Source organism: Giraffa tippelskirchi, chromosome 3 (assembly GCF_054371585.1).
Source record: "Giraffa tippelskirchi isolate mGirTip1 chromosome 3, T2T-mGirTip1v1.2.pri, whole genome shotgun sequence".
Classification (NCBI taxonomy): Eukaryota; Metazoa; Chordata; class Mammalia; order Artiodactyla; family Giraffidae; genus Giraffa; species Giraffa tippelskirchi.
This window is the reverse complement of record NC_137277.1, coordinates 165817853-165842701: the sequence shown is the minus strand read 5'-3', so window position 1 is coordinate 165842701 and position 24849 is coordinate 165817853. Positions and strand designations below refer to the sequence as shown.

Genomic DNA, 24849 nt, shown 5'->3' with positions numbered 1-24849 from the left:
AAACATATAATATTATAAATCAACTATACTTCAATAAAAAAGAAAATAAATCTGTGTTGTCCTATAACATTAAGTGCATGGCAATTTGTTATAGCAGCAATAAGAAACTAATACAGGAGGCATCATACTGTGATAGAAAGAGCGTATTTGTAGTAAATATTACCTGAATTTATATCCCAGGTCTGCCACTGGCCAACAATGTGATATTGAACATGTTTTTGGTTTTGGTTATATTTTGTACCTCAGTTTTCTTATCTATAAAATATAGGGAAAGATGCTTACATCACAGGGTTGTTGGAAGAAATAAATTACAATTTGTATGTATTTAATGCCCAAGATAATGTGTCTGGCACAAAATAGCACTCATTAAATCTTTAACAATTAGTCCCTCTATTCCTTCATTATGGCCTTTAACACATTCATTCTTTAATCAATTGCTATGTTAGGAACTTGACTTGTCTTTGCCAATATATTGAGTAATGTGTGTTTTTTTTTAATTTTTTTATATTAGGTTCTGAGCATACAGTGAGCCAGGTGAAGGGAAGGAAGAAAGGAAAAATGAAGGAAGGGAGAAAGGGAAAGAAAGAAAGAGATTTGAATAAATTTGTCAACTTTAAGTAGTATTTTCTATTATATCATTCTAAAATATCCTGCAATATGAACATGAAAGAAAAACATCTTATAAAGTTCTTCCCAAGAGAAATAAAAGTATGTTTTGCTGTGTTGTATAATTAATTTTTAGCTTTTTATGAATGTTCATCATCAATCAATGACACATTTTCAAATTGTAAATAGCTCATGATTATCAAAACAAACAGGAAAAATAAGCCACAAAGTGATATAAATAATTTTCTCTCTAAGGTGTTGATTGAAAAAAATGAAGCCTCATTGTGATCCAATTAAGAAGAACTCAACAGGAAGCTATAAATGACCCAAGGCATCTTGTGGGTTTACAAAAATAGCTCATAGAGTGAGAGACTGTCATTTTTACTTCCATGTTTGTTCAAAGTATTGCTGTAAAACATCATCTTGGAAAACAGTTATATATTAACATAAAAGTTTTAAATCATAATTAGAAGCAAAGAAGAGGGGAAATAAAAATAAAAGAGACTAAGAGTTCATTTGCACTGCTCTATCCCAAGATCATGCTGAGTGCTTTCGCATGCATCTCATTTAATTAAAAAAATTTGAAGTTTCAATTTACGGACTCAGAAGTAATCCACTGGGCTGTGAGTGAAGGATATGAGTGCACTGACAACGAACTGGTCTCTCAATGCTGGAATACAGACGTAAGTTCTCTGAGTTAAGGGAATTCACCTCTTGTTGAATTAACGAAATATTTTTAGCCCAGCAGGATTTGTTTTCTAATTTTCTTTATTCTGGAATGAATCAAACTCAATTTCCTGAGGCGTAACCCTTCTAGTTTAATTTTTAAGGGAAAAAAAGCTTAAAAAATAACATTAACTCCCACTTTTGAAAAGGAAACAGACAAGTCCTGATCAGTGCTGACACATGGTACATTTTGAAAGTGGCATATATGGTTCCTTTCTCACCGTTGATGTCTCACATACAAAGGGACAAGTTGTCTACCATCATCACCAAGCACCCAGTAAGCATCTAACAGAATGGAGAATTATGCAAACAGAATTTCATAGACAGAGTTCTCTGACCTCCTCATCTTCTTAACTCATGCAAAGCTAGCTCTCTTTCTTACTCAGAGAAATTGTGTTCAGTCAAAATCTTAAGAAGGAACTATCACTTTCCAAAATTTATCACCCTAGCCTTTATTATTATTGTTGTTTTTGTTGTTGTTAAGCATTCTGCACAGCCAAGTATTATTTTCTGGAATATGAACTTAATACAACCAACTACAATGTACCTCTGTTTCACTGACCATGCCAAAGCCTTAGACTGTGTGGATCACAACAAACTGTGGAAAGTTTTAAAGAGATGGGAATACCAGACTACATTAACTGCCTCCAGAAAAACCTGTATGCAGGTCAAGAAGCAACAGTTAGAACTGGGCATGGAAAAACAGGCTGGTTCAAAACTGGGAAAGCAGTATGCCAAGGCTGTATATTGTCACCCTGCTTATTTGACTTATATGCAGAATACATAATGCAAAATGCTGAGCTGGATGAAGCACAAGCTAGAATCAAGATTCCTGGAAGAAATAACAACAAGCTCAGATATACAGATGATATCACACTAAAGGTAGAAAGCAAAGAGGAACTAAAGTGCCTCTTGATGATGGTGAAAGAAGATTTGGCTGGCTGGTGAAAGAAGAAAAAAGGCTGACTTAAAACTCGAAATTCATAAAACTGATTATGGCTAAGTAAAACCATTCAGTATCACAGTAATGCAAGTCTATGCCCCAACCAGTAATGCTGAAGAAGCTGAAGTTGAAGGGTGCTATGAAGACCTACAAGACCTTCTAGAACTAACACCCAAAAAAGATGTCCTTTTCATTATAGGGGGCTGGAATGCAAAAGTAGGAAGTCAAGAAACACCTGGAGTAACAGGCATATTTGGCCTTGGAATACAAAACAAAGCAGGTCAAAGGCTGACAGAGTTTTGCCAAGAGGACCCATTGGTCATAGCAAACACCCTCTTCCAACAACACAAGAGAAGACTCTACACATGGACATCACCAGATGGTCAATACCAAAACCAGATTGATTATATTCTTTGCAGCCAAAGATGGGGAAGCTCTATACAGTCAGCAAAAACAAGACCAGAAGCTGCCTATGACTCAGATCAAGAACTGCTTATTGCCAAATTCAGGCTTAAATTGAAGAAAGTAGGGAAAACCACTAGATCATTCAGGTATGACCTAAATCAAATCACTTATGATTATGCAGTGGAAGTGACATATAGATTCAAGGGTTTAGATCTGACAGAGTTCCTGAAGAACTATGGGTGGAGGTTTGTGACATTGTAAGGAGGCAGGGATCGAGACCATTCCCAAGAAAAAGAAATGCAAAGAGGCAAAATGGTTGTCTAAGGAGGCCTTACAAATAGCTGAGAAGAGGAGAGAAACTAAAGACAAAGGAGAAAAGGAAAGATAAACCCATTTGAATGCAGAGTTCCAAAGAATAGCAAGGAGAGATAAGAAAGCCTTCTTCAGTGATCAGTGCAAAGAAATAGAGGAAAACAATAGAATAGAAAGACTAGAGATATCTTCAAGAGAATTAAAGATACCAAGGGAACTTTTCATACAAAGATGGGCACAATAAAGGACAGAAATGGTATTGACCTAAGAGAAGCACAAGGTATTAAGAAGAGGTGGCAAGAATACACAGAAGAACTATACAAAACAGATCTTGATGACCCAGATAATCATGATGGTGTGATCACTCACCTAGAGCCAGACAACCTGGATTGTGAAGTCAAATGGGCCTTAAGAAGCATCAGTACAAACATAGTAGAGGTAATGGAATTCCAGTTGACCAGTTTCAAATCCCAAAAGATGATGCTCTGAAAGTGCTGCACTCAAATTGCCAGCAAATTTGGAAAACTCAGCAGTGGCCCCAGGAATGGAAAAGGTCAGTTCAGTTTTCATTCCAATCCCAAAGAAAGGCAATGCCAAAGAATGTTTAAACTACTGCACAATTGCACTCATCTCACACGCTGGCAAAGTAATGCTCACAATCCTCCAAGCCAGGCTTCATTAGTACGTGAACTGTGAATATCCAGATGTTCAAGCTGGATTTAGAAAAGGCAGAGGAACCAGAAATCAAATGCCAACATCTGATGGATCATTGAAAAACGAAGAGAGTTCCAGAAAAACATCTATTTATGCCTTATTGACTACACTAAAGCCTTTGACTGTGTGGATCACAATAAACTGTGGAAAATTCTTTAAGAGCTGTGAATACCAGACCACCTGACCTGCCTCCTGAGAAACCTGTATCCAGGTCAAGACACAAAAGTTAGAACCGGACATGGAACAACAGACTGGTTCCAAATCAGGAAAGGAATATGTCAAGGCTGTATATTGTTACCCTGCTTATTTAACTTATATGCAGAGTACATCATGCAAAATGCCAGGCTGGATGAAGCACAAGCTGGAATCAAGATTGCCAGGAGAAATATCAATAAGCTCAGATATGCAGATGGCACCACCCTTATGGCAGAAAGTGAAGAACTAAAGAGCCTCCTGGTGAAAGTGAAAGAGGAGAGTGAAAAATTTGGCTTGAAATTCAATATTCAGAAAACTAAAATCATGGCATCCGGCTCCATCACTTCATGGCAAATAGATAGGGAAACAAAGTAAACAGTGACAGACTTTATTTTGGAAGGCTCAAAAATCACTGCAGATGGAGACTGCAGCCATGAAATTAAAAGACACTTGCTCCTTGGAAGAAAAGCTATGACCAACCTAGAGAGCATATTAAAAAGCGGAGACATTACTTTGCCAACAAAGGTCCATCTAGTCAAAGCTATGATTTTTCCAGTAGTCATGTATGGATGTGAGAGTTGGACTATAAAGAAAGCTGAGCACTGGAGAATTGATGCTTTTGAACTGTGGCATTGGATAAGACTCTTGAGAGTCCCCTGGACTGCAAGGAGATCCAACCAGTCCATCCTAAAAGAAATCAGTCCTGAATATTCTTTGGAAGGACTGATGAAGCTGAAACTCCAATACTTTGGCCACCTTATGTGAAGAGTTGACTCATTGGAAAAGACCCTGATGCTGGGAAAGAATGAAGGCAGGAGGAGAAGGGGATGACAGAAGACGAAAGATGATTGGATGGCATCACCGACTCGATGGACATGAATTTGAGCAAGCTCCAGTAGTTGGTGATGGACAGGGTAGCCCAGTATGCTGCAGTCCATGATGTTTCAAAGAGTTGGACATGACTGAGCAACTGAATTGAACTGAAGATCATGCCATCCAGTCCCATCTCTTCATGGCAAATAAATGGGAAATAAATAGAAACGGTAGCAGACTGCGTTTTCTTAAGGTCCAAAATCACTGCAGATGGTGATTGCAGCCATGAAATAAAAAATGCTTGCTCCTTGGAAGAAAAGTTATGAAAAACCTAGATAGTTCATTATAAAGCAGAAACATTACTTTGCCAACAAAGGTCCATCTAGTCAAATCTATGGTTTTTCCACCAGTCATGTATGGATGTGAGAGTTGGACCATAAAGAAGGCTGAGCCCCAAAGAATTGATTCTTTCAAACTGTGCTGTTGGAGATAACTCTTGAGAGTACCTTGGACTGCAAGGAGATCAAACCAGTCAATCCTAAAAGAAATCAACCCCGAATATTCTTTGGAAGGACTAATGCTGAAGTCGATGCTCCAATACTTTGGCCACCTGATGCAAAGAGCTGACTGATTGGAAAACACCCTGATGCTGGGAAAGACTGATGGCAGAAGGAGAGTAGACAGAGGACAAGATGGTTGGATGGCATCACTGACTCAATGAACATGAGTTTGAGCAATCTCTGGGAGATAATAAAAGACAGGGAAGCCAGGCATGCTGCAATCCGTGGGGTCACAAAGAGTCGGGCATGACTAAGTGACTGAACAACAATAACAACCAAGACCTTCTTTTACCTATTTCATATTTCATCTATTTCAGTACAGAAATAAACAAAGTTAATCCAATGACTAGAAATGGTCTTTCAAGAAGAAGAGCTATCATTTATGTTCTCATGATATTATAAAAATGCCAAAGTACAGATTTCAATACTATTAATTTAGCCCAATTGCCCAGTCTAAGCCATCATGCCTTTGGCATCTTCTCTAGCACTCAGAATAATCCAATCTAGTTATTACTAGTTATTGTCTTTCTAGACAGAGACATGAAGACTTAGGGAAGTTAGGGCATATGCCCACATCCTTGTGAGTCAGTAGTAGTCATGATTTAAACTCTGATTTAAATTTTTTTTTCTTTTCCATCATTGCTTAATACTTTCTTACACCCCTCTACACACATATACACTCCTCTAACAAATTCAAAACTATAATTACTCTCCTCAACCCCATTTCAACTCTTCTCTGCCATGCTTTGTTGTTGTTCAGTCTCTAAGATGTGTCTGACTCTTTGTAAACCCATGAACTGCAGCATTCCCAGCTTCCCTGTCCTTCACTATCTCCTGGAGTTTACTCAAACTCATGTCCATTGAATCAGTGATGCCATCCAGCCATCTCACCCTCCGTCTTCCCCTTCTCCTCTTACCTTCAATCTTTCCCACCATCAGAGTCTTTTCCAATGAGTCGGCTCTTTGCATCAGGTGGCCAAAGTTTTAGAGCTTCAGCTTCAGCTATGTTTTAACCATTTGTTTTATCTGCAGATAAAATGTGCTGATTATATGATTGAAACACTGGCTTGACTTAAAGTTACATTTAACAGAATGAGACCAAGTATATCTCCAAAACATTTATCAGGCAGACTGAAAATTTCAAAGCAGATAGGCCTAGTAATGTAAACGTTATTAATTTTTCACATCCTCATTGGAGACAGGTTCTAAAGATTCCTTTCTTTTTTGTTTAAGTTACTAAAAAATAATAATAATAACAAGCCTCAAGTAGTATAACAAAAGAAAAGAGTTATATGTGTGAATTTCCTTAGTGATTTTTACACTGAGTAGAGAAATTCCAATTGCGTCTGCAATGGGGAGCAGTATGTCATACTGCTTAAGAACATCATAGGTTTTGGAAATTCTGGCTCTAGCATTTATTAGCTGTGAGAGTTGGGTGAGTCACATAGTCTCACAAGATCTCAATTCCCTCATCTCTAAAATGTTAATAATAATGGTAGTAATGAGAGTTAATAATAGTAAAACTCATATAGTCATTTGAAGCATGAATGAAATATTATATATTATAAGCTTAGCACAATGAAGGAGAAATACAAAGTACTAAATAGTCACATAAAATATTATTTTATATTTTCTTTCATCTCAAGAATGTGAATAAAAGATACTAAACTTGGTCTCCTCTCAACTGTATTATTTAATCAGTTGCAGCATTGTTCCCTGATTCCTCCAAGCCATTTTTAAAGTCTTCAAGTTATTCACAGGCAAAGAAACATCAGCAGCAAAAATTATTAGTAGTACTAAACATTATCTGTGCTTCCAAAAAATATCAGAGAGTAAAGAACCACAACAGTTACATGTTTTCCTAGAGGTCAACTTCATTTGACCTCTAGGTCAAATTTGCAAGCATGCTAAGTCACTTCAGCCATGTCCAACTCTGTGAGACCCCTATGGACTGTTTCCTGCCAGTTTCTTCTGTCCTTGGGATTCTCCAAGCAAGAATACTGAAGTGGGTGGCCATTTCCTTACCCAGGGGATCTTCCCAACCCAGGTATCGAGCTCATGTCTCTTGGTAGGCAGGTTCTTTACTACTAGTGCCACCTGTGAAGCCCAGAGGTCAACTTCAATCATTTTTATGTAAGGTGAGAAATGGAGAATTTATGGGCTTCCATGGTGGCTCAGTGGTAAAGAATCCACCTGCCAATGCAGGAGACACAGATCTGATCCCTGGTCCGGGAAGATCCCCTGCTGAAGAAAATGGCAACCCACTCCAGTGTTCTTTCTGGGAGAAACCCATGGACAGAAGAAGCTGGTACGCTATAGTCCACAGGTTCACAGAGTCAGGCATAACTCAGCGACTGAACAACAATAACATGTGTTCCCCGGCAAGGACAAAAAAGAAAAAGGAATTTTCATTGAGACGATTTCTCTGGCATGAAATGCAAGAAAATTACATCTGAGATTTTTATATTCCAAGACAGGAAATTCCATGATAAATGAAAATTAAAAAGTGAGGATTTGTTGATTCTTACTATTGAGTCCCCGTTCCACAGTACCAGCCACTGTGACATATGGTATCTCATTTAGACTCCCAATAGTTGTTCCCATTGCTTCATCACCACAAGAAATAAAGGAGAAATTCAAACACTGCAGCACCTACCTTTGCCACATCTACTTTAATACCTATAAGCAAGCAACTAGGAATAATGAACAATACTGAATTTAGGAGAAGGTGGCTTCCAGATTCCAACTCAATACTTTCCCACACTCAAAATAATATTTTCTTACTGCTACAGTATGAGAAAATTTAGTTCAAACAGCTTATTCACGAAAGCAGAGGGTGTATTAGCCATGTATCCCAGACTCATAAGGCTTTGCCACAGTCCTTAAAAAGAAACACACCTACAGCTAAAAGATCTCAGTCCAAAAATGACTTTCCACATTTCCTATGGGAATCCAGAGGAAGTTTCTCTACAAACTCATATTATTTTCTCTAAATCTAGGGAAATTTGGCATGTCATCTGATAGGAACTGAAGGTAAGCTACCTAGCACCACTTTTGTTAAAATGCTTTAATTTCCTGGAGAAATGAGTCTTATGTCCAAAATTCTCAGAGCCCCACTTCATGGAGTTTCTCTGCTTCATATAAAAGAGTCAGTCACTAGAACTCCAGAGTAAATACTTTGATGATGCCACAGATTCACAAAACCGCCAGGCTTGTAGGACTCTACTAGGATGTACTAATACATTTTGAAGTAAGAACACCTACCAATAGACTGAGAAGAAAAGACAGTGAACTTATCTTCATTTATAACACATTAAATCAGCACAAAAGGTATTTCATTAACCAAAATTCCCTGTGCTGTTCCTTTTAAAGTTCTCTGGACCCAGGCTATCTGCATTTTCATTCTTGAAGTTTTACCTACTAATTTTACATCCAAAGTGTTCTAGAGGGTAAGTAATGCATTTTCAAATGATCAATTTGGGAGTGAATCTCATTAGCTAAGGGCTTCCCAGCTGGCGCTAGTGGTAAAGAACCCATCTGCCAATGCAGGAGATGGAGGAGACTACAGTTTGATCCCTGGGTTGGGAATAGCCCTGGAGGAGGGCACAGCAACCCACTCCAGTATTCTTGCCTGAAGAATCCTGTGAACAGAGGAGCCTGGTGGGTTACGGTGCATAGGGTCACAAAGAGTAGGACACGACTGAAGTAATTTAGCACACAGAACAGCACACACACATTAGCTAAGTCTTTATTAATCCAGACTAGAAAAACACTATTTGGCCCAGAAAAACAAAAAACATACTTCCGGAAAATAAACAAAAGCTAAGTTTCCTAACAAAACAATAAGTTTCCTACAATGTCTTCATATATTGATTGCCAAAAAATTATTTCAACCTCATAATCCCAAAGTGAAGGAACAGAGAATGAGAGAGAGAAAAGAGAAAAGAAGACAAGGAGAAAGAGTAAGGGGAAGAGGAATAGGAAGAAGGAGAAGAGGAAGAGGAAGAAAATGAGAAGGAGGAGAAGAAAGGAAGGATAGAAGGATGGAAGGGAGGGAGGAAGAAGGGAAGTAAGGAAGTTTAAAAGCTGACATTTTGGGCATAAACGTGTATCCAAATCTCAACTCAATCCAAAACTGTGTATACTGTGGTCAGTCAATATATATTTAACCAATGAATGAGTAAATAGATGAAAAGTTTTAGATTGTTATCAGCAAATATTAGTAGTAATAGCAGTAATAGTGTTAATAACGAACACTTTTTTAGTTTATGCATTAGCCAGGCCCTGTTCCAATCACTTGACATGCATTAACTCTGTTAATTTCAGAGTAACCCTAGGATATTGGGTAATGTTTACATCTCCATTTTATAAACAAGAAAACTGAGACATGAGGTTTCTAAGTAACTTCCCCAAGACTACATGACTATATGGTTACAGAGTCAGGATTCAGACCCAGGCAGCCTAGTTCCATCTAGAAACATCTACTTCTGCTTCATTTGCTATGCTAAAGCCTTCGACTGTGTGGACCACAACAAAGTGTGGAAAATTCTTCAAGAGATGGGAATACCAGGCCACCTTAAGTGCTTCCTGAGAAACCCATATCCAGGTCAATAAGCAACAGTTAGAACCGGACATGGACAGACTGGTTCCAACTTGGGAAAGGAGTATGTCAGGCTGTATATTGTCATCTTGCTTTTTTAACTTATATGCAGAGTACATCATGAGAAATGCCAGACTGGATGAAGCACAAGCTGGAATCAAGATTGCTGGGAGGAACATCAATAACCTCAGATATGCAAATGACACCACCCTTATGGCAGAAAGAGAAGAGAAACTGAAGAGCCTCTTGATGAAAATGAAAAAGGAGAGTGAAAAAGCTGGCTTGAAACTCAACATTCAAAACACTAAAATCATGGCATCTGGTTCCATCACTTTACGGCAAATAGATGGGGAAACAATGGAAACAGTGACAGACTTTATTTCCTTGGGCTCCAAAATCACTGCAGATGGAGACTGCAGCCGTGAAATTAAAAGATGTTTACTCCTTGGAAGAAAAGCTATGACAAAAGTAGACAGCATATGAAAAAGCAGTGACATCACTTTACTGACAAAGGTCTGTCTAGTCAAAGCTATGGTTTTTCCAGTAGTCATGTATGGATGTGAGTGTTTGACCATAAAGAAAGCTGAGCACTGAAGAATTGATGCTTTTGAGCTGTAGTGTTGAAGGAAACTCTTGAGAATCCCTTGGACTGGAAGAAGATTCAACCAGTCAATCCTAAAGGAAATCAGTCCTGAATATTCTTTGGAAGGACTGATGCTGAAGCTGAAACTCCAATACTTTGGCCACCTGATGCAAAGAACTGACTCATTGGTAAAGACCCTGATGCTGGGAAAGAATGAAGGCAGGAGGAGAAGGGGATGACAGAGGACGAAAGATGGTTGGATGGCATCACCAACTCAATGGACATGAATCTGAGCAAGCTCCAGTAGTTGGTGATGGACAGGGAAGCCTGGTGTGCTGCAGTCCATGGGGTCACAAAGAGTTGGATACACGTGAGCAACTAGACTAAACAGAGTCTAGTTCCAGAGGCCTTACTATAACCCCTATAGTTTCTGAAAACTTAACTACAACTTGGCTTAAATAATGAAGAAAAACATTGGAAGTTCAGAAGCAGAATGATTGCTAAGGGTACTATAATCAGTGATCAATGTTTTTAATTCAAAAGGGCCTAAGTTCTTTTGATCTATCTGTTCTGCCATTAGCACTGTTGGTTTCACTATAAGACAGGTTCCTTTGTGGATACAGGTTGTCCTTGCTTGTATTGGAAAAAAGAGAAGAGGCAGAAAACCTGGCTCTCAACATTCATTATAATATGATCCTTCCTTAAAGGCTAACCACGCCAACTTAGGACTCATATCCAATTCTAGACCAGAAACAACCACTGAATAGTGACATAAACTGAGAGTCATCTGGCATGGAAAAATATTTCAAGAGTTAATCATTTAGTCCACTACAGTATGTTGGCTTCAGTTTAGTTCAGTTCAGTCATTCAGTTGTGTCCAACTCTTTGCGACCCCATGAACTGCAGCACTCCAGGGCTCCCTGTCCATCACCAACTGCCAGAGTCTACCCAAATCTATGTCCATTGAGTCAGTGAGGCCATCCAACCATCTCATCCTCTGTCATCCCCTTCTCCTCCTGCTCTCAATCTTTCCCAGCATCAGTTCAGTTCAGTTCAGTCACTCAGTTGTGTCCGACTCTTTGCGACCCCATGTATCGCAGCACACCAGGCCTCCCTGTCCATCACCAACTCCCGGAGTCTACCCAAACCCATGTCCATTGAGTTGGTGATGTCATCCAACCATCTCATCCTCTGTCGTCCCCTTCTCCTCTTGCCCCCAATCCTTCCCAGCATCATGGTCTTTTCCAATGAGTCAACTCTTCACATGAGGTGGCCAAAGTATTGGAGTTTCAGCTTCAACATCAGTCCTTCCTATGAACATCCAGGACTGATCTCCTTTAGGATGGACTAGTTGGATCTCCTTGCAGTCCAAGGGACTCTCAAGAGTCTTCTCCAACAACACAGTTCAAAAGCATCAATTCTTTGGCACTCAGCTGTCTTCACTGTCCAACTCTCACATCCATACATGACCACTGGAAAAACCATAGCCTTGACTAGACGGACCTTTGTTGGCAAAGTAATGTCTCTGCTTTTTAATATGCTCTCTAGGATGGTCATAACTTTTCTTCCAAGGAGTAAGCATCCTTTAATTTCATGGCTGCAATCACAATCTGCAGTGATTTTGGAGCCCAAAAAATAAAGTCAGCCACTGTTTCTACTGTTTACCCATCTATTTGCCATGAAGTCATGGGACCGGATACCATGATCTTAGTTTTCTGAATGTTGAGCTTTAAGCCAACTTCTTCACTCTTCTCTTTCACTTTCATCAAGAACCTCTTTAGTTCTTCACTTTCTGCCATACAGGTAGTGTCGTCTGCATATCTGAGGTTATTGATATTTCTCCCAGCAATCTTGATTCCAGCTTGTGCTTCTTCCAGCCCAGCGTTTCTCATGATGTACTCTGCATATTAATTAAATGGGGTGACAGTATACAGCCTTGACGTACTCCTTTTCCTATTTGGAACAAATCTGTTGTTCCATGTCCAGTTCTAACTGTTGCTTCCTGACCTGCATACCAACCTTAATGTGTGGGTAGCTATCACTGTTTTAGAGGACTGCCTACTTTGGCTTGTAACACTTTTCTCCCTTACATTCCTTCATTAAATAGGAAGTCCATATTGAGTCAGTCAAACAACCACTGACAAATACCAGTCTTGGAAACATATCTGCAGAATAATGTAGTGAATGAGCCAGACATACATAAATTATATACTCCCACAAGTACATGTGGTATCTCTAAGATTCTAGATATTCTCACCTTATGAATCACTGAAATAATTATTGTCTGAATAACCAATTAACAGAATTAAGTCTAAAATGTTCTCTTAAAAAAAAACTATGTGAAACACAAAGTTACCTAATTTAACTAAACAGAACTGTTTAACTCAAGTAAAGAGACTTGGGAAGGCATCATTGCCATTTTCAAATATGTGAGGCTGGTCACAGGAGAAGGTACTTTCTATAAAAAACAGAAGACAGAAACAGTGTAAAAGGGAAGATGTGGCTAAGAGGCAGATTTCAACTTCATGTGAGGAAGACGTCCTAAATAGAACTATCCATGATATTAATATGAAGCTCTGAAAATTATTATCAAAAGGGCATTCAGAATAAAATCCATTATTTGACCATGGACTAGATGATATCAGCCTCTCTGTCTCTCTGCCATCCTTATCCTCACTCATTGCATCCTCCACCCATCATGCTAGCTCTGTTCTTTCTCTGATATGTATACTTATTCCACGGAGGGGTTTCATACCCGCTGCCACCTCAGTGTGAATGATCATCCTCAGCCATTTCCCTGAGTGCCATCGTCACTCCAGGCAGGTCCCTGCTCATATGTCCCTTCTGCTATGAAGGTATTTCTAACCCTTCTATCTAGAATAAATCCCCCTCTTTCATTTCTCTCTTTACTAAGCAGTCAGGCTAAGATAACACAAACCTCAAATTCTCAGTTCTTACAACTAAAGATTTCTCTTGCTCATATGGAAGTATGTTCTTGGCTGGCTACAGAGTAGCTGTGCCTCTGCTCAGATCTGTGGATCTGGTCCACCGTCTTATTCACATGACAGAGGGGGAGAATAGCTAAAACTCATGATCGTTGTAAAAGTTTCTATCCCAAACTAGGGAAATCTGAGTAAGAATGCTGGATTTTATCAATGTCAATGTCTTGGTTGTGTATTATATTATATTTTGCAAGATGTTACTATTGGGGGGAAAACGATGAAAAGGCCATGGGGTCACTCTGCTTTATTTCTTACAACTGCATATAAACCTACACCCATCTCAAAATTAAAAGTGTAGTATTTTAAAAGTATCTGCCTTATCAGATGTGGCACATATCACATCTAATTACACTCTATTGGCCAACACAAATCATATAGACAGACAGAGAAATATACCTGCCCGTGGGAGGCCAAGCAAACCACATGGCCATGGATGAGATGTACAGCTTATATAACAGTCAGGATCCCATGTGGAAAACAGAAACCACATTAGGTTTTTCACAAAAGACGATTTAACATAATGAATTATGATGTTAAAATAATTCTTGAAGACTAAGAAACCAGAGAGAGAGAAGCTACCACCCCCAGGTTTGGGAAAAGAGGGAAGAGGTTGATTAGAAGGAGTTAAAAACTTGAAAGAGGAGAGGCTCTCTCAGAGAAGACAGGACACTTCCCAAATGATGTGTGCACCCCAAGAATCTGGAAGATATACTACAGTCCTCTGAAATTGATCACAAGATTATACAGGTATTGGCAATACAGTAATAAAATAAGACATCTAGTCCTCGTGGAGCTTATAAATTAATCAAGAAGATAGATGATAAAAGGTAACCAAATAAACAAATACATATGTAATTTCAGGTAGTGATGAAAGCTATGAAGAAAAATAAAGGAGAGTTTGGTAAGTTTGTGTTATTGTTTTCAAACACTCACTTTACTCTTACTTCCTCCTTTTACTACCCCTTTCTCATTCCTCTGCCCTTAGCCAGCACCACAGGTGGTTGGGGTTCTTTAGTTGGTAGAGTGACCCATTCCCTCCTTCCTAAAGAGGGCCTGATTCTCAGTGGTCTCACTTTTGTTTTGGTTGCTATGGTTTTCCCTTGACTTTTACTAGAGGACATTGAAAGACTAAAAGTGCCCAAGACTTTGGATTCTAGTCTATTTCTCCCTGCCTCCATCATATAGAAGAAACTCAATTTCCCTTGGTAGTTGGGATCAATTTACCCAGGCAAATAGGATACCCCATTTTTCACCAAAATGACCAATCTCACCTTCCAATTCAGCGAAACCAACATATCCTCATGTGGAAGTCTCCCTTGAGGACCAAGGCCATCAAGACTGCAGACCTCAATATTCTGGAAACAAAAAGTAAAAATTCTGCAAGAAGTTTATCAAAAAGATTTGAAGAACCATTCCTGCTTCTATCCTTGATTCTATGACCCATGCATTTTGGCTTGGGGACAAACAGCACCATAAACTCATCACTGATTTTACCCTATGAGATAGAACCCCAGAGTGTTGTCTCCTCACTGAAAAATTAATTTAATTTTCAGTTGGTCATTATACCATTCTAGCAGATCATTTGCTTCTGAGTACTGGAGTATGTGATATATTTGATGTTGAAGCTATTATCAATCTCACTACTTACCATGATAGTCCTTACTTCACAGGTGACTATGCCCACATGACTGAGTATATCTAGTCCAGTTATATTTTAGGCAGCTGAAAAATAACCACATGAGGTGTCATTGACCTATAGCACCCAACTGTGAAAAATACTTGGGCAAAATTTCATTTATTGCTTGAGACCACAGGCCTCCAGTTGACGGGCTGGCCTTAGAATTGTTTTGGGTCCCCTAGGAATTAGCCCTCAATTTAAAGATAGTATATGTCAACCCCTTACTTTATAAGTATTTTCCCTTTCTCTAGCATTTCCCTCTTCTCATCTCCTTTCTCATAATCACTCCAGTAAACTGAAGAATTAGGTGAGTGTTTGAAAACAGTAACAAAAATTTCCCAAACCCTCGTGTCTCTATTTTTCATAGCTCTCATCACTACTTGAAATTATATCATATATTTATTTATTTATTCAGTTACCTTTTATCATCTGTCTTCTTGATTAATCTACAAGCTCAATTATGACTGGATGTCTTATTTATTATTGTATCCCCAACACTTATAACAGTTCCTGGACCTTAATTAGCTCTTAATAAATACTTGTTAAATGAACAAACATTCCTGGAAGGCCATTTGGCAACGTGTATCGAAAGCTTTAAAAAATGTGTGAAGTCTATGATCTAGAAATTTAACCTCTGGAAATTTATCCTTAAAGATACTTTGTATGAGTAAAATTTAGTATTAAAGAACTGCTTATTTATAACATAAAATCTGAAAAAAAAGAAAGTAACCTAAACATACAACTGGAAATTATTTATTCATTTATTCAACAAATACTTATAAGTGCCCACTAAGTACTAGAACACAGTTAGGTGCAAGAGACACTAAAGATAATAAAACCAATATGGTCTCACAAGGAACGCAGAGAGATAGATGTCAAGAGACTATTTTACTTTTAAATGTTGTAATGCAGCAAATAACTGAATGTCAGCTTATAGATACTTCACTAATAATAGTAGTACTAATGAGGATACTTTACATTTGCATAGCACTTCTAACTTTTCAAAGTAATTCTCCAGCCATTATATTTCTTAAATTTAGGTCATATTAAACTGCATTTGAACTTCATTATTAGATATTTTCTGAGAAATGAGTTGAGAGAGTGTAGGCCCTTTTACATTAATTATGGACATATAAGATGAATTAATCAAATTCCACTGTATTTGCTATTAGGGTCAGTTGTGTGGGGGGAAAAAAAGCCACTTTCTGCAGGGTTTGGAATAGGATGCAGCAGAGAGGGTTATGCAAAAGCAACAGTTCTTTAAATTATTTAAGCTTTAAATAAACTCTAAACTCATTGTCTTTATGAGGTATCATTAATATTCTAGGAGAATACCACCATTTTGCAAAATCAAGTCCATTAGCAGAAGTAGATTTATTTACTACTGCAAGCCCCTCACTTACATGGGCTCCACACACCGCATGATATTCAATGGCCATATGTTTTTATTAAATAAACAAAAAAGATTATTTCCTCAATCAGCTTAGACTGTCATCTCTTTCCGTCAAACTTCGCCTCTTTAACATTTTGCTTTTTTTTGTTACGTTGTGCAGGAGTGGCCACAAGCATGCCTTCTTACTGGATATGCAGGGACCCGGACAAAACATTTCTGTTGGGCCTCTATTTATATAAACAATTTTATTAAAATATTAGAAAAGTCAAGGGCCTATGTGAGATATATTTAGGACAGTTATAACAAGGTCTGGTGAGAGCCAATATATAGATCTACCTCCACAGTTGAAGTTAAGGGTTGAGAGTGGACTGTCAGCAGCTCAGAGTGCCAAACTCTTCAGACATGAGTGAAAGTCACCTCAAATCAGTCTGTTAGCACTATTTTGGTGGCCCAGTATCATAAGTTTTCATGAAGGAAATGCTGCACTTACTAATGTGTGTCATTCACCCACAAAGACACTCTAAATGTGAGGCACATAGATCATTAGGGCATCTGGTCAACCCCATACATGAGGTAGAAGGTCAGAGAACATCCCAATAGTTGAAAGGAGGGCCAAGGTCCATACAGATGGCCCATATGACCCATGGAGACCATCCACTTGACACTGCCAGTCCCAGCCAGTCCTCAGAGAAATTGGGCAATTTGCAGGAAGGCCCTCGAAAGCACAGGGTACCCTGAGGCGCATCATCGAGTGTGGCAGCTTGGCTCACTAGAGTCAAAAGGTAATCCTAGTCATGGCATTTTTAATATGTAGTTCAAAGGATGTTGACTTACAAGATACATGTAGTTAGGGTTTATTGAAATATATTTATTTGGTTTGCCATCACTTCCACGTGTAATCAAATTATTCCAGTCATCCAAATGCAGAAACAGCTTTCAAGAATATTCCTAATATCTGCTGTGTTAACTTACCCAGCACATGAAACAAAGATGTAGGGCCAGAGGTCATGTCATGATATGACACTTGCACCCGAAAAATGTGGGCAGTGTGCAGGTCAAGAAGCAGGGTTCAAAATCAGGTGGCCAGAACTTAGTCTATGAAAAAGTTTTTTCAATCATAATAGCTCATGTATGAAAGGAGTATTGATAGAGAATTTCTCCTAAATTTAATGATCTTAACAATTCACATAAAATTGCTAACAAAAAAAAGTGCGAGACCAAAGGAGCTTCTAAACCATTAATACTAAAACTGCTAAAAAAGAGACCGAGTTATCGTTTTATTTTCTATACAGATAATATTACATACATTATCACAAAACAAGATGACCAGAGTATGAAACTAAAAACGTAAGAAAAAGTGCTATAGAAGTATGTTAGCAAATCTACTAATAGACCTATAACGTTGCTGGATTTTCTGACTTCTCTGGGCTTATCTGGTGGCTCATTAGGTAAGAACCTGCCTACCGCTGCCGGAGACACCAGATATGAGAGTTGGATACCTGGGTAAGGAAGATCCCCTGGAGAAGGAAATAGTAACCTGCTCCAGTATTCTTGCTTGGAAAATTCCAAGGACAGAGAAGCCCATGGGGTCACAAAGAGTCAGACACGACTAAGCACACGCGAATCACACTGTGACTTTTATGGCATCAACTTCAAAATTTGTAACTCACTGTGATTTCATTTCCCACTCTAAATAAATATTTACCTCCATATCTAAATTGTGTTCACTTTTAAAAGAAGGTCTTAAAAACTGTATAACCTTCCAGACTCACAAAACCTAGATCTATTCCTGTTTATAGGGTTACATCTTACAGACTTCAAAATAGCTGACTTGTCAATTGAAATTCGTCTTTGGCTATAAAAAGGGACATGGATTTATGAGTTCCTCTGGGTAAGAGCCATAGTATTTGCTCCACAAAAGGAGTCATTCACACTTAGACTCGAACAAATACATATATTTTTATCAGATGAGACTTTTCTGCATTACAAATATTCCTTAACCTCTTTACTCTGACTGTTTAGAGATTGATTCCTATCATGCTTGTTGCAGTTCCTGTTCCAGAAAATTTATTTAATTCCTAAGCAAGGTTTACATTAAATTCATCTTTGTTTTCTGACTAGTTCATACTTTCATGTAATTCTCTTGGGAGGAGTTCCTAAAGTCTTGAGGACTGTTTCAGCCAGCTGTGCTGCGCTGGGCTAAGGGCCAATGTGTGTAAATACAAGGAAGGTCACCAGGTCAGCAGATCCTGGTTGGGTCCTCTGCCTGGGCTTGGTCTGCACCCTCTGAGGTGCGGTTCCACACTTCATGGCTGGGGAAAGTGACTTCTACAGCCACATATGCTGTATATGACCCAAAACACACCACAGTGGAATTGGAGCACTTCAGTTCAGGGTGGTCACTGTCAATGCAGCAGATGGGAGAGAAGAATGGGATACCAGTGGGAGATATTAAAAAACTGGAACACTTTAAAGCTAATCTTACATAATCTGATTTTAAAGCAATTTCCATAGGATGAGGCAGGAGTAATACAAAGTACCTGTTGGTACAGTCACTATGAAAAGAATAAGTTATGACCAGTAACTTACTCTAGATTCAGCTTTCACAAGTAAATATGCTCTTATTCCCTGAATTTGTGTTGGCCAGGGAAATTAGGGTGAAATGTGCTAACCAAAACAAAATCAAAATCTCAGTGGGTACATGCATGCTCAATCATGTCCGACTCTAGCAAACTGTGTGACCTAACAAAATAAAACTTTAATTCTAACCTATACAAAATCAAGTATGAATGCTTGTGTGACTGTCCTCCAGATGGTGATTCAGGAACCCAGGTTGCTATAATCACATGACTCTGCCTTCCTGTTGCCTTGGTAACACATATCTAGCAGATAGGAGGGTTCAGAAAATGAGGAGCATGCAAGACTTTCTATGTACACCAAGACTAGAGGCGGAATTTATCACTTCTGCCCACATTGCACTGGCCAGAACCCAATCAGGTAGATTCACTTGGAGGAGAGGCAGGGAAATCTCACTTAATTGAGCACAAAGAAAGGAAAGGAGACAATTCCCTGATGGTCCGGTGGTTAGGACTCCACCCTTCCACTTCAAGAGGCGTGAGACTAAGATGCAGCCAAAAAACAAAAAATTAAAAAAAAAAAAAAATGAAAAGTAAATGAAAGGAAATAGGTTTGGTGTCACTGGTAGTGTCAATACAAACCAGCTAAACCTTGAGTTTCAATGTCAGTTCTCTATACACCAAAAAACAAATTTGCATCCAGAGAAAACTTTATAAACATTTCCATTTGTTGCTGGCAATCATTTGTTTGTTTTATGTTTTAAATTAATATAGAAATGCTAGAATCTGATTTGTATGATTCTTGTGTTTAAATAAATTGAACGTCTCGTTTCTCTTATATGGTTCTTGACTGATGCATGCTACACATATTGAAGCTGATAATTATTTAAAATTCAGAAACGTTGTCACTTTGGTCAATCTACTATGTCTTCCTGGCCTTCTGGTTAGATTATTGATATCATCTGTCCCCTGTCATGCTCTAATTCAGTCCAACCTCCTTCCCACAAGAGTTTCACAAGGTACTTGCAGTTAATTTGATAAACTAAACTGAGGAGTTAAGTTGGTTAATAATACTTTCAAATATTATCATGTCTCTGTTATGATTTGCATTTTAACAGTGATTTTTCAATGCTTTCATCAAAGCTTTTTTTTTTTTTTTAATTTTGAGGTCAGCTTCCTAAGATGTTGATGGGAGGTAAATGAATAAAATTTTCCTCTCATTTGAAATTAAGACTTCTTACATGGCTAATCCTATAGCTGTTCTTGGAAATTCAAAATGCACATGAGAATATTATAGGTCTAGGGAAATCCTGCAATAAACATATCAGTTTCCTTTGTTTATTCCAGTTTGCTAAGCATTTTCGACCTCAAGAAGTTTCCTTAATTGTTTTTTTGGTTTGGGGGTCTTATTGTTTCTTTTTTGTTTTTGTATAACTCATACTCAAATCATGAAATATTTCTAATGGAGGAACTGTAAAGCCTGACAGGGCAATAGTTGAGACAGGGGATTTGCAGGTGGCTTCACAAGCCAGTCTCACTCTACTAGTGGAGCTATCGGCTATCACTGGCTTCAGCTCCTTCTCATCATTTCATGGCCCAGTCTCACACATATTTGTGGAGCTCCTAACTCTCTGTTTTATCCTTCAAAATCAGCATATCCCCAATGACAGATTTAAAAAAATAAATATGAATTTCAACAATCAGTCCTCTCGTGGGAATTCCAATCTCTCTCCTATTTAAATTAAAGAAAATTCAGTCAGCCTCAGTGTTTTCTTTAGTCTGTTCCACATCAAAAAAAATTTAAATCAAATTTCAAATTTTTCCCACTTTGGGCTTTGCACTTAAAGAGAAAAGAAGAACTTTGTCGTCTTAGAGGGAAGGATTTTAGAAAAAAATAAACCAAATAAATCCAATAAGCCCCCTGCCAGCCGTCCCCTACTTGTCCACCTTTTACCCTCTGGAGAAAAACAAATAAACTTTTCATTTGACTCTCCCTTGCTGACAGTCTCTTCTAACTGTATCACAAATTGAACTTTAAAATAAATAAATGAATCAAACTAGCTGCTATAGGATGGGAAACCCAAAAATGTGTGAGTAGGACACTGATGAGAATGAAACCCTCAGCATCAACTGATCCAAAAACATACAAGTTTTCCTTTTTTTTGATAGTGGAGTATGGTTTATTAAGCTGTGCTTTAGTACAGGTGCTCTTCAGGCACAAGGCCCTGACATTCTGCCAATTTTTCCTGAGCAAGGACACCAGAAGTTGAGAGCTAAGGCGATGTTGTACACAAGCTCATCATCTGTCATCCTCAGGTGGCCAACAGCCACTGCCAGACACAGCACCTTTTTCATCTGGAACTTGATGGTGGATTTCACTTCATCAACTTTGGCCACCATGTTCTCACTGTGGGTCAGCAAGGAGGGGAACTTGCCAGCCTTGTTCAGACCTGGGCCCAGGATTCATGGGATCTGCTTGATCAGAGACTCTGAAGCCAAAAAGGCATCATACTTCTTGGCCAGCTTCTTGATCAGTTCCTTATTCTTGTTGAGTTTCCTCAACGCCTCAATACCCATGTGGGGGATAGCCACAGCCTTGGCTTCTTCACAATGCAGCTGGTCCCACAGGACACACAAGGAGAATTTGGGGAGGGGAGTGGACTTAAGCCTGATGGTGCCCAAGAAGTGTTTGTCCTTCTGAGGATCATAGGCCTTCAGGCTGACCTGAAGTGCCACCATCTCCAAACACTGCAGGCACTTGTGCTGGTTCCCAGGCAGGACTTCCCCCACCGCTTCATAGCATGTGTCACAGGAGACTTTGCTGCTCATGGTTCCTCATGCTGTGATAACTGGAAAAGCTGAAAACATCCAAGTTTTTGATGTGGCCCTCATCTTTTCCCTCTGGGGAAAAGGGAATTTTTTTTTAAGCAACAGTGAGAGTGATGGTCATATCAAAATGAAAACTTACAATTTCATGTAGATGATTCCCTAAAACCTGACAGTGAAAAGAAATGTAGGATAATCTTGATCAGCTCTCTCCTATTTGCGTCCACTACTAAGAATATACAAAAATCAACCATCAGAAGAGCAAAAGACAGCACCCACCTGGTTGCCCGAGCTATTAAAATGACCAGAAAGGTCACCTGTGTGCTAATGAGTAGTGGTTTCTCACTTGTAGTTATTAATACTTTCCATTGATCAGAACCCCTTCCTCATCTCAACTCCAGAAATTCGGCTTTTGCTATTTTATATACTGAAATTCCATGTAACATTTTGTCTAAAGAAAGAATTGTGATGCTTAGAAATATTTGGAAAACGTTATTGTGTGAGAATGCACTTGATAAACTGAGAAATAGTATGACTTATTTTATAGTATTATATTGAGTATAATTTGCACAAAGGACATGGACATACCTCAAGTGTTCATTCAGTGATGATTTTAATATGCGTAAACACTCATGCATATATCAATTAGATAAAGAGAATTAGCATCATTCAGAAAGTTCCTTCAGTCCACTTTCCACTCAGCATTACCCCTTCACACACATAGAGACACTCTGATAACCGCTGATTGGATTTCTATCACCATTGATCACTTTCACCTATTCTAGAGCTTTATATGAATGGAATCACCCAGCATATACTCTTTTGTGCCCAGATTCTTCCTCACAACATATTATCTATGAGATTCACCCATGTTGTTAGATGTAACTAAAATTATTTTTTTCATTGTTGCATAGGTTTCCATTATAAACAGGTCACATTTTGTTTGTCTATTCACATGTTGACGATCTAAGGAGCTGTTTCCAGTTTGGAGCTACTATGAATAAACATGCTATCAATATTCCTGTTCAAGTCCCTTTGTGGCCATCTGTTTTCTTTTCTCCTAGGTAAATACTTTGAGTAGAAGAGATAGGTTAGAGTGTAAGCCCATGTCTAACTTTACAATATACTGTCAACCAATTTACCCTTTTATATTCCCACTTAGCCAAGTTTGAAACTTTCAGTCATTCACTAGCATTTAGTGCTGTCAGTTTTAAATTTTAAAAATTTTAATGGGCTCAAAACATCTTGTGGTTTTAATTTTCATTTCTTTGATGTTAAACATCTTTTCATGTACATAATTACCATTCTAATATATTTTTGAGTATTTGTTCAAGTTTTTGCTCACTTTTTAAAAAAAATGATGATTTGTCTTTGTTTCATTGGTTTTATATATTTCAAATAAGAGTCCTTTCTTAGCTAGATATATTGTGAATATTTTCTCCCTATCTGTGGCTTTTCAGTTTTTTGTGTCTTTGAAGAGCAGGAAGTTTTTAATTTTTATGAAGTCTCATTTAAAAAATCTTTGTCTATACAAGATCTTAAAGATATTTTCTTCTAGAAATTTTGTAAATTTAGCTTGCATATGTAGGGCTGTCATGAAAAGTGTATATTTTCATCTATTAGTTTCTTATTTGATCTTAAATAGGGTGTTTGAGGTCGAGAAATACCACTTGGACAATTTAAGTCTTAGAGTCTTGCAATCAGATATCAATAATGTCTAAGTCGACATTTTGCTTGTTCATCTATTAAGTTATAGAAGAATTTGAAGTAGGACACTCTGACAGTGGAAGGAGCCACCAGCCACAATAATACCAAAACAAGAGGCATTCACCAAGGTTCTTTCTGGCAAACTCAGACACGCAGCCACTCTAGATCCAGGTCTCCTGACTCCAGGTTAATTAATAGTTACTCAGTCAACAAATTCTCCTTCTGTAGCACGCCTATGTTTATTGCAACTATTAAAACACTCTTGAGGTGTCAAAAAGAGTTGAAGACTGAATTCATCAGTCTTCTGTCTCAGATTAGGGACAACGGGCATCAGACATGATTTAAAAATCAAGATTTGTAACTTTTGCTTTCTTCAAGGCTGACTTTTGAGACTGAACAAAGAATGATCAACCCTGGTGTTCTATAACTCCTTTGGGGAGCTCTTCTAAAAAGATAGATTGTTACCACGCCAGTTTGCATCACCATTTGGTTTAATTATTATTCGTAATTGGGAAATAATTAGATAAAACGATGATGTAAACCCCAGTGGAAAATAGACATCTCTTAAGAACTCTAATGTTTTCCGTCACTTAAAAGGAAGGGGATATGACTTAGTGGAGGAAAAAACTAATTAGAAAAGCAGACACATCTTCTCCCTCTCCTCATATTTCAGGCATGCTGGCAAGTGCTCAAAAATGATCAGAGAGTGGCCTATTTCTCAAGGACCCCAGGAGAGCATGATAATTTAAATCATCATCTCAGAAAAGTGCCTTGAGCGCTTGTCTTTGCCTTTTTATGATCTTCGGTCAGGAGAGAGAGTTTGGCTCTCGCAACTGGCATGGCCACACAAAATATTGGCTGGAGGAAAACTGGGGTCACACCCACACCAAAGTGAATCCAGCCAAGTTAGGATTCCTGCCAAGAGAAACACCTTTTGCAAAAAGAGGAGACAGAAATGTTTAAAATCATGCTACCCCCAAACCCATCCCCCAGCAAAATGAAAAGAAGACTTTATCTAGGAATACAAATCGGCTTTTGACAACACAAGGAGATGAGAGGGAAGTGATTAGGTGTTCAGATGTGGGCCTAGCAACTTCAAAACCCCATGTAAATCTCTCTAAAACCTTCTGTCTGGAATTAGATAATTTTATTTTAAAATTTGAAGTAACAATAAAAAAAAAATCACTTTAAACTTCTCAAGAAAAAAAAA

At 38.3% G+C, this 24849-nt stretch overlaps 1 pseudogene; it reads right to left on the bottom strand.

Moving 5' to 3' along the window:
- Positions 1–21935, bottom strand: part of LOC145542518 (large ribosomal subunit protein uL1-like) — a 38920-nt pseudogene extending 16985 nt beyond the window's left edge.
- Positions 21936–24849: the final 2914 nt, after the last annotated feature.